We start from the raw sequence: 11,162 nt of genomic DNA, 5'->3' as shown, positions 1-11,162 counted from the left end.
AGACAACATAGTAGATGTAAACTTCCACATAAGTATGTACTGTGTATGTAGCACGTATAGCGCCGCACAATGGTCCAGGGAACCCCTTCCCCTCCCCTCACAATTAAAAGCGCCTAATTCAATGTGATCAAATGCACCTATTTTCAATGACATCTACCATGGTACGTTGCAAATGTGGATCCCTTAAACCAATTTGAGGGACTCGGAAAGTCCTGGAGGCCTAGAGGCTGTGCTGGCGGTCTAAAGACGCGAAAAGTAACTCAAAAACCGACTTCCTCGATCCTGGAGACGGATTATTGATGGTTAGAAGGTTGAATCTTGAATAAGGTTCATTAGTGACACTTCTTTATTGTACGTGGGTGGCTCTGAGTCCTTGGCTCTCAGTAAATGTTGGTGAGCTTCAGATCATTTTGAAGGCCAAAAAAAGGCAAAAAGTAGCTAAAAGTTCGACTTTTTCGACCCGGAAAAGATGTCGAGTGAAGATTGAAACCTATAAAAGATACATCTGTGGCACATTCTCTATTGCTGTCTCAAATTTGGACCCTCTAGGTCAATTTGAGGTAACTAAGGGGTAAAAATAGGAGGTAAATTTAAATCTTTTTCACTTCAGAGTGGGTGGAGATGATCTGGAATGCTGAAATTTGGGTATTCTATTTTTTGACAATTTTCATGAATTATTATGGGTCCTAATTTACGGTCGTCTAGAAAAATGATGAACTTTCTGTGATCTTCAGCGTTCATTCTTTTCAATTAATGGCTCAAATATAGATCCTCCTCCCCCCTCCTCCCAAAAAAATACATTCTCCAAATTTGGCTCCTTTCGACTCATCACTTCCCTCCCCCCCCCCCTCATAAAAAGCGCCTAATTCAAATGTACCTACTCTCCCTGAATCAATGTGGGGGAGTGGACTCTGTTCTGGAGATCTAGAAACGCGAAAAATAGCTCAGAAATTGATTTTTTCTATCCTAGAGAAGGATTTTTTATTGTACGTGACACTAACTCTTAAGCCCTTCAGGTCATTTTTAAAACCAATAAGTGCGAAAAGTAGCTAAAAAGTTTGACTTTTTCAACCCTGAAAAGGTGCCAAGTAACGATTTAAACTCGTAAAAGGTACTTCTGTGGCGCCTTCTCACTGGCTGTCCAAATTTGGACCCTCTTGGTCAATTTGAAGAGGCTACGGGTCAAAAATAGGTGGAAAATCTAAGTTTTTTCCACTTCAAAAGAGGTGGAGATGACCTGTAATGTTGAAATTTGGATATGTTGATCATTGTGAAAGCACGTAGGGCCTATTATTTATGATTTCATTTTTTTCACCATTTTCATTATTTTGAGTCCTTATTATGGTCCTCTGAAAAAATGATGAGTTTTCTGTAATTTTCAACTTTGACTCTTTCCACATCATGGGTCAAATCTAAATTCCCCCCTCAAAAACACTGTTCTCCAAGTTTGGCCTCTTTTGACCATTAGAAGAGTCGCCATGGTCTTGAAAATGCAGTCATCTTCAAACGGAAAGAATGAAAGCCAACACTTGAGCCCAAAATATTTAAATACTTACTTACTTATACTTATCTCATAGCAAAAAAACAATTTGTTAAGAATCTGTGAACAGTTTGCAAATTTCTGACTGATAAATTAAATTTGTACATTGCAATTGCATTTATGCTCAACGTGTGCTCGTACGACTTCATATAGGTTGCACACGAGTGCAGATATTATCATCTGTGTAATTCATCGCCAACTAGGCAACTACATATAGTCGACTGATGTAACCAGAGTATGTACGAAGGTCAATTAACGATCAATGTACATCTATGTATGTATTGCTGACCATACACTTCTACATAGCTAAAGCTCTATCAAATCTAGCTAAAGTTCACACAGATCAGTATATTAGCCTACACAGGTACGAGTAGAATAAGATGCCAACGTTCAATTTGAAAAATTACGTTCGCGGAGGTCGTAATAAACGTGACCCGATAACGTTACTTATACGATACGCGCGAATAATCTATTGAAAATTGAAAAAACGAAAAAAAAAAGAAAAAAAAATTAAGAAAGAGAGGAAATTGAAAGAGTTGTCGAGCGAATATTCGTATTTTAATAAGCTTAATTACCAATTAAACTATGTACGTAATTGTCGGTGGCACTGGCAGCAGCAGCAGCAGCTACGTTGTTGTACGAATGACGCAGCGTTTATCGCAAACCACCTAACATTTTTCATCCAAAATTGGTATATCGATAGTGTTTGTGTGTACTCGTAGCATGTGTGTGTAGTGTAGGTAAAGGTAAAGGTATGTACGACGATGTACATTATAATCGCGTGTATACTTTGATCGATATAATTGATTATGCGACACGAATAGAGATTTTGAACTCTTGTCGTGTGTTGTAATTTGGAAACTTTTTGAGTAAACTTACTTACTGGTAACTTGATGGAAATTTGAGGAAGGTAACACATATGGGTCCGAAAGATCAATCAGGACGAAAAGAATGATTGACGAAATTTCTGAACCTCTAGAGTAAGTACGAGTAATTAGGTATCTAGGGACGTAAATAAAGCTTAGTTGATTAGATAGGTAGAAAGACTGTGTTTTCTGGAATGTGTTTCTCATAATAACGAGAGGAACCTATTGAATTTTTTTCGATTTTGTTTGTGATTTTTCGCTGCCTTGAGGATATTTGAAATAATTTTCAAGCGACCTTCGGTAATGAAATTTTAAAAATGTTGTCACCATTTTTTCACAGAATATACGAAATTTATCCTAGTAAAAAATGTCCTATGAAAAAGATTACTTACTTACAATATCAGATCGCCGGCTAGATCTGTGGTAACAATCGATTTTTTCACTCTTCAGCCATTTTAATCCTGTAATCAGAGGTGTAACGATTACGATAATAATCGATTATCTCCGATTAATAATCGCCGATTATTTTTAATCGTCCGTAATCGATTAATCGGACCTTTTGGCTAATTTTTTCCAAATCTTGATTTTATGTCTTCCTTTTGGGTTTTAATTTGTTATTTGATGCTTGATATTTTCATTTTCTCTTCAAACTCTTCATTACAATTGCTTTTTGAGTAAAAAAATGAAAATGAAAATTGTTCAGATAATGGTTCAGAAAACATTCATGGCGATGGCTGACGTCACTCAATTCCAACCAATCGTGGAACAGCAATTTTTTTGGCTGATTAATCGATTATCTGCGATTATTTTGGGACGAAATAATCGATGCAGCATCGATTACCTCTGCCTGTAATGGTGTAAGATAAGAACAAAAATACAGGAGAGCACAATGGTAGTAGATGTTTATTGCGTAAGTCGCATGTATGAACTAGTCTATAGGTATGTACAATTGCATCGAGTACAATACCTTTGATGCATAGATAAATGCATATTATAGGCAGGGAGAAAAGGGCGGAGTACCTATATAGATAGATAAATAGCGAGTACCGTTACAAATCCCCCCCCCCCTTTGGAAAAAAATCATCACGATACAAGAAGATGAATAAAATCGATCATTGAAAATACAAATTGCCAGCCGATAAATAAAATTTAAAAATAGCACTTTTTAAAATAAAAATATAAATTACATAATAATAATAATAATAATAATAAAATCTTAAACTACTGGTAATTATCACACACCTTAAAATACGCTGAAACACAATTATATTTTCCCCCATTTTTTTCGTTTTTTTTTCACATTTTTGAAACTAAAGTGAATAAGTAACTACACATAAATTATTAAAATAAACTGGAGTATGTAATCGGCGTATCTAGCCAGTTTTCTAACCACTTACCCCTCGAGGTGACAGTGCTCAGTTGATCGAATGTGACCCTTCTTGGGACCAAGGATGAGGGTGTTTGGGCAGGTATAGGAACGGTACATACATCCGGCTCCTGCGGCAAAAAGCAGCATATTATGTAATAATGCGGTTTTGTTTTGAGTATTGGCTTGATTTTTGGTTCACCTTCTGCATCATTGGCAGATAAAATGCATGCAGATTTTAATCGATCAATTGACACATCATCCTTAACAATGTCGAGGATAAAATATTTCTTTTTTCGACGAATGACGGCGAAGGGTCCGTCGGGTTGTATGAAGCCTCTAGAGTGCTCTGACATGGTCTACTTGTATGTACACCTTTTTACACGTTGCTAGGTCCTCACTAACGAATATTTTCGGGCTAATTTTTTGGATAGATTCTCGTAGCTTTTGAACATATTTGTGACCGTCGCTCATCACCGCCGGATCTGGAGCAATAAATTCACCCGGAAGTATGAGAGGTCTACCAATGTTATATATATTTTTTTTTTTTTGGCTCTCGATGACATATTTCCTTTGCCAAGAGATTTCTAAGTCCAACGGCATCGATCCGCTAATTGCCCAGAGGGCCTCGTAGGATATGCTCTGGTATGCTCCCGTGACTGAGATGAGTACTTTTCTCTGTCATGATCCAAGCTTCTCTCGGTCCTTTGATTGGTCCTACTGTTTCTGGCCAAGTAGACGGCGCGTAGGTTACAATTGGCAAGTATACAGAAGTGTAGAGTTTCTGCAACTGCACAGTCTTGAAACCCCACTCTTTGTCCGCAGCTCTTCTTATCCTGACAAAGATCGCGTCCGCTTTTCCGGTGACAAACTGCACATGTGCGTTCATCGTACCTGTTGTTGAGATGATTCTTCCCAAGCACTGTACAGTCTCCTCAAAATTGACTCTAGTTCCTGCCAATTCTGCAATAGGCATCGGGGGGGGGGGGGGGGGTTTACATCTCCTGAGAGTGTCAACAGCTGACATTTTTCTGCGGCTAACTTCATCTTTGATTTTCTTGCCCAATCGTTGATGAGCCTCGTAATCATGTTTATTTTCTCTTGTAGCTGCCTTTTGGAGTTTGTCCCGATGGTCACCGTAGCATCATCCGCAAACGCCGTCCACTCACAGCCCTCTGGCAATTCCAGCCGGAGGAGCTCATCAAAAATGATGTTCCATAATATTGGTCCGAGTACTGAGCCTTGGGGGCATCCGCCAGTTACCTCTCTGGAGAATTCCTTGCTTTCCCCTTTCATTTTCACCGTTCTTTCTTCCAGGTAGTTCTTCAGCATGCGCAGGGTATCAGGCCGGGCACCATTTTTCCGCAGGCACACCAGGATCAACAGCCACCAGGCCCGATCGAAGGCCCCTTTGATGTCAAGGAACAAGCCCACAACGTACTTCCATACGCCTTCCGTTCTCCTGCTCAAGACTCTGTTTATGGCCTGAGCAGTGCTTCTTCCCTTGGTGAAGCCAAACTGCCAAGGGGAAAGCTTATGTCCAACTTCGTCTCGGAGTCTTTCTGCCAGGCATCTCTCTAACAGCTTACCGAGATTATCTAGTAAGCAGAGGGGTTGAATCTTCGAAGTGTCCGATGGAACGGTATCTGGTGATTTTGGTATTGGCACCAGAATGGCCTGTTTCCAGCTTCTTGGGAACTCGCCCTCTGATAATGCCGTGTTGAAAACATCGAGGATGGTGTCACCAATGGCGCTCCAGCCCTCGGTAATCATTTCATTCATTATTCGATCCGGTCCGGGGGATTTACCCCTCTTCAGCATCTTAACTTGCTTTTCGATTTCTGCTCGGGTGAAGGGGCGAATGTCCTCTTCGCTGATGGTCGAGTTACGGATTTCTTGAGCTTCGCTCCTTATTGCTCGATGTGACTCTTCATTGGTAGTTTCGTCATCGTTAGGAATCTTGTCCTCTACAATCTGAGACATTATCTCTGCACAGCTCACCCCAGTATCTTCCCTAGGGGCTGCTCGAAGACCTAGCAAGACCATAGGCAGTCCAGTCAGCCAATTTTTACTACCGAGAGCTCGCAGCGCCTCTTTTAATCTCCAGTAAATTCGTTCTATGTACCATACCATTTGCCTTGGTGTTGTAGGCTGTAGTTGAAATCTGATCTGATCCCAAAAGTTTGCAAAGTTCCTTCATCAAATCAGGCAGAAATTGCATACCTCGATCTGTGGTGATCCGCAACAGCACACCGTACCTCGAAATCCAATTTTCCACGAATGCAGTTGATACGTATTTTGAGTCAGAAATAATTTCGAGCTTGCAGTGTAACATTTTTTTCAATACGATGTCCAATGTCCATAGTGATTTCTATTGCTTTCAGATCGGCGACACAATAAGTTATTTTTTGAATTTAATTTTATAAAAATCAGACATCTTTCTATCAACAAGAAGTGGAACTAAAAAATTGGGGAAATAAAATGTTTAAATTGATGCTAAATGTCTAAGGTGACATTATGTTGATTATGGCATCAAAAGTTTTTTAGTTGAATGTTCTAATTTACGAGAAATTATTTAAAAAGCGAGTTAGCAACCAGTGCAACCATCGAGTTTCAACCAATTTGGTGAATGCAAATGCAGAAACTCTCTTGCAATCAGCGAATAGCTGCCTGATTAAATGATGTAGTACTTATGATGACTGATGAGTATTGCGTATGGTTGTTTGAATTGACGTCTCCAGACCCATAACGCGAGTTTTATATTGAAATCGCGAGCGACGAATATTTCAAACTTGAAAACTAGAAATGGTATACTTTTGGAACTTTTCCCAGTTTATGGGTCTTCAAATGAGCTTTTTGAAGATGTGATTAACATCGTGTTGCCACATTTTTGAGCACCAAAAATTAGCTAAAGAAGTTGGAAATTATATTTCTCCATGGCGTCGACGTCCAGAAATTCTAAAAAAAATAACTAGTTTTTAAAAATTTCAAAGATTGTCAAAAATACAAATTCTCTCCTTGAAAGGTCGAAATTGCGCTAATTGACATATTTTCATCAATTCTACGCTATATTTTCAAAAAAAGTTGGTATGAAACCATTTTATGTACTCTACACATCAGTTTTTGCGTAACATTACAAGAAATAATGATGAAAAAACATGAGAGATTTTACAAGGATGTACTTCAAACATAGTATCAAGGGTGTTGAATGGAATTAAACTTTTTTTTCTGAACTGAGTTTTTCAGCAATCACGTCTGAAGAAGATATTGTGCTGACGTCGAATTGGTGGAGCTATATCACTCGTTAGATTTGGCGTTGATAGCGATAAAGGATGAAACAGCGATGTGTGGTGTATGCAGACTGATTTTACCTGCTTTCCCTTCGAATTTGGGGTAAAATGGGTGAAAATATGGCAATTTGCGCAATTTTGACCTTCTCAGGGAAAAATGTAGGTAAGTGTTTTCTGAAAACCTTTGGAATTTTTAAATTGAGAATACGAAAAAACGTCACCCCAATTTTTTGATACGTTAATCACCTCGAAAAGTTTTACTTGGGGTATGTTTTTCAAAATTTTTGAGCATGGTCGAAATGAAAATGTAATTTTTCAACTTTATCAACCAATTTTTGGTCCTCTGAAAAGTGGCAACACTGATTTTCACCACATCTCCAGAAATCAAGTTAACCCTGCTCGAACTTTACAATATTCCTATTTTCCTCAAAACTTTGAGCACCCCTACGTCTCCTGCAAGTTCACTTTGAGAATTGCGGTTTGCGAAAAATGTCTATGAAAAAAATCGCCGCCCTCAGTACAAAAAACTCGGCGATCTGGCGAGGAATGACCCTTAACTTTTTTTAAAATGATCAGTACAATCATGAAGTTTTTGTGATAAGATTCGGAAAATCAATGGAGTGGGGAGAATGGGTACGGGGTCTCAAAATATTGGTCATAGAGCTGAAAAATGTCGAATATTTTTTGATGCATCATAGGTAAGGTATACAAGTATCTGTATAATGTTTTCAGGATCATTCCACCACAATTCGAGCAACGTTTTTGAGTCATGACTTTCGATTTCGCTCAATTTTTTTAAAATGTCTACCGTCTACCCACCTAATAAGTAAGAAATCCGCAATCAGTTTGGTCCCTGCCTCCTCAAATAGCGGGTGAGGGGCTCAAATTATTTTCACATAGTCTCGATGTGCTCAACTTCAGGAGCGCATACCTCCAAAGCTATGATACTTTGATTAAAACTAATTTCACAGTTCGAAAGAGCGTTGCATTTTGAACTTTTTAAGTAGGTTGAAATTTTTAAAAGTTGAAAGTTGAACTTTCAAATTGATGGTTGAAATTTCAAAATGGCGCTGTAAGTGAGAGATACAATTTTCAATTCTGAAAAAATTTCCATAGATGTACCTTTTGATGCTTTTTTGAAATATTTTATTTTTTGGATGGAATCTTTCAATGGAAAGAGAGCACCCCCTCTCCCAAATGTGGACAAAACTTTCAAAAAAAAATCTGGGGCATGTAACATATCGAATTGTATGTTTTGGGTGGCGCTGAACACGAATATGACGTCAGATTTTGGATTGGACTCAGTTGGACTCCATCCACGGCCCCCAGCACCTCCTCAAATGGGGTAAAAGTTCCAAAAAAATGTTTTGTTCGTACGACACATGAAATAGTATCAGCGAGTAGTATTTTCAAAGACCCAATTAACGAGTAGTACATATTTTTATAATGCGAAGTGCAATAATATTTTGGCGCCAAATTCGAAAAAGTTACCTGCAGTTGTTTTCTTTAATGATGATTTGAAATTTTTGGGTGGGATTCTTGAAAAACTGCCAATCAATTTTTAAATGGTACAATGAATTATTTTTTGGATTCAATTTAATAAAAATCAGACATCTTTCTATCAATAAGAAGTGGAACCGGAAAATCAGAAAGTTAAATTTATAAATTGATGCCGAATGTCTTAGGTGAGATTATGTTGATTATACCATCAAAAGTTGATTAGTTGAATGTTCTAATTTACGAGAAATGTATTTGACTTCATTTTAATAAAAGTACATAGTAGAATGGTACATTCCACTTCACGAATTATAAAAAATATCAAGAAATGAGAAATCAGCTTCAAGTTGATATTTAAAAGCAAACTTGCCAACCGACGCAACCATCAACCAATATATATAGTGGAAGCAAATGCAAAAACTATCTTGCAATCAGCGAATGGCTGATGGCTTGTTTTTTTTTTGGATTTGGATGTGCCGATTTCTGGATATTGGTCTCTCAAATTCCATGAAAATTGAACAAAATCTTGTAACGTATGGTTTACTATGGGTTTTAGAGCGCTGATTAGTGATTACGAATATCACCTCATTTTTCTCATTTAACCAATTCAATGCCTCTAAATAAAAAAAATCATGTGACATGCGGTTTGTTAGGTTTTCGAGAACGCCGAATACGAATATCAACCTGTTATTTTGATTCGGCGCCTGATGCGATGCCCTCATTGACACCGCCAATTTACTGAAAATTGATTAGATCGTGTTACATGTAGGTTATTAGAGTTTCAGCGATGCTGATCATAATACGGTGAGCAAAATGGGCCGCCACTTGGACGCGCGGCGTAAGTACGACCCTACACTTTCAGTAGGTAGGTACATTGGCTACGTAATACGTATGTACTTTAAAAAGGAAGAATGAAGAAAAGAGAGCGGGCGCGAGCCGCGAGAACATCAATGTACGTGTGTGCGAACGTATGCGAGCGTGTTTTATAGTACATTAAAAAGAACCGACCCGATCAGACCGCAATTAACGCTATCAAAAATCTTGTTTTTCTATTAAATTAATAAAAACCGTAATTACTCGCGGTGAGAGAGACGATTAATACCGCATACGCGAAGCCCCATCATCATCGTCGTCGTCGTCGTCGTACTCTATATTTAATAGGTGTTCGGGTCATGGTACAAAATGATAATCGCGTTTTCTCTTCTTTCCCCTGTACTACTCGTTCTTTCTACCTGACCGTCTCCCCCCTTACCCTTGACGTTTTTAAAAAAAATTTTGTATCGAATGGCGCGTCAAATTCAATCGATCGTTATCGTAAATGCCGTCAATTAGGCGCCGCATTTACGAAAAACAGAAGAGGAAAAAATACAAATAGGTAAAAGAACGAAACGTACGAGGAAGCGTTGAGACGATAAACGGCGCGAGAAGAAGAATATAAATTAATGATGAACTAGGAATGAACTAAGAAATTAAATACCGAGTTACGAATATATGTACTTATTATACTTACGTTTAATTAAGTAATGTGTATGTACATGTATGATGTACTAGACGTAGAAATAGATAAGTGGCGATGGTGCGGGCGTTAGCTGATCACGTGCATTGTAAGTGCGAGAGCATCTAATGCCATCATCACTAGATTGCGAACTTTCAGAGCTACCGAATTCAGATTTGAATGAAATCTAGATTTAATTACGAGTCAAATGAGGGGTAGAGTAACGTGAATTTATTCTCAGATACCATATTGAGTTTTGAATGGACGAGAAATAAATGTTTTAATTCATAAGTTAGTTCGGCTTATATAGGAGAACACGCTGTGGCAAACGAAAAAATTCGTAGAAAATAAGGTTGATAGAGAAAAATTGGAAGATTTTGACCAAGCTCAATAAAGACCTTCATTTTCAGTTGAAAGTCACCTAGAATAAAATTCAGTCTCGAAAATGCCATTGGGGGGGGGGGGGAATACTGACCCTTATGGAAACAGGCAGATCTAGCTTATTTTTCTGGAGTTTAATCGCATTCTTGGGTGAATCCGGCTGGTCGTTTTTCGTTAAGGGAACACCACGAGCTAGGACATCTTTTAATTCATTGACACCCAGTTGTGACCTCTCCTGGATCTGTCGATCGGAATTGATAAGCATTGATAAATTAAAGGAGTCGTTGATGGGTCAAATGTTCTGAGCGAATTGAAAAAATCGTGGTTTTTTTGTGCAACCCCTACCCCCAACCTGTTTTAGAAAAAATGATTCAGTTGCACAAGATAGTAACTATTTGAGATTCTGTGCTGACCTAGGGCATTTCCATCAAAATCAAAAACCGCTTTTAGGGTTTCACACATCGATTGAAAATGTCCAAATCGTTCATTTTTGGGGGTAAAAGTATGTTTTGAAAATTTTTTCTTCTCGAATATTGCGCATGAATGAGACCGAAGCATAGAGAAATATCATTTCCGAGTTCGGGGGAATATTTTATAATGCAAAACAACCAATTTTTTGGCTACCCAGTATTGACAATTTCATAAATCCCAATTTGTGCGAAGCTTTAGCTATGCTTCTTAATTTTTTGCTCTTGGCAGTAATGACAAAAAAATTGGTACCACTGCA

At 38.2% G+C, this 11,162-nt stretch overlaps 1 protein-coding gene across 5 annotated transcripts in view; it reads left to right on the top strand.

Annotated features, from left to right (window-relative positions):
• The window catches only part of LOC135841343 (dipeptidase 1-like), a 705,386-nt gene that overhangs the window by 488,982 nt on the left and 205,242 nt on the right, over nucleotides 1–11,162 (top strand). The window lies entirely within an intron of this gene.

The sequence above is a fragment of the Planococcus citri genome, chromosome 3 (assembly GCF_950023065.1).
Source record: "Planococcus citri chromosome 3, ihPlaCitr1.1, whole genome shotgun sequence".
Classification (NCBI taxonomy): domain Eukaryota; kingdom Metazoa; phylum Arthropoda; class Insecta; order Hemiptera; family Pseudococcidae; genus Planococcus; species Planococcus citri.
Note: the sequence above shows the minus strand (reverse complement) of the source record. Positions and strands in the feature narration are given on the sequence as shown.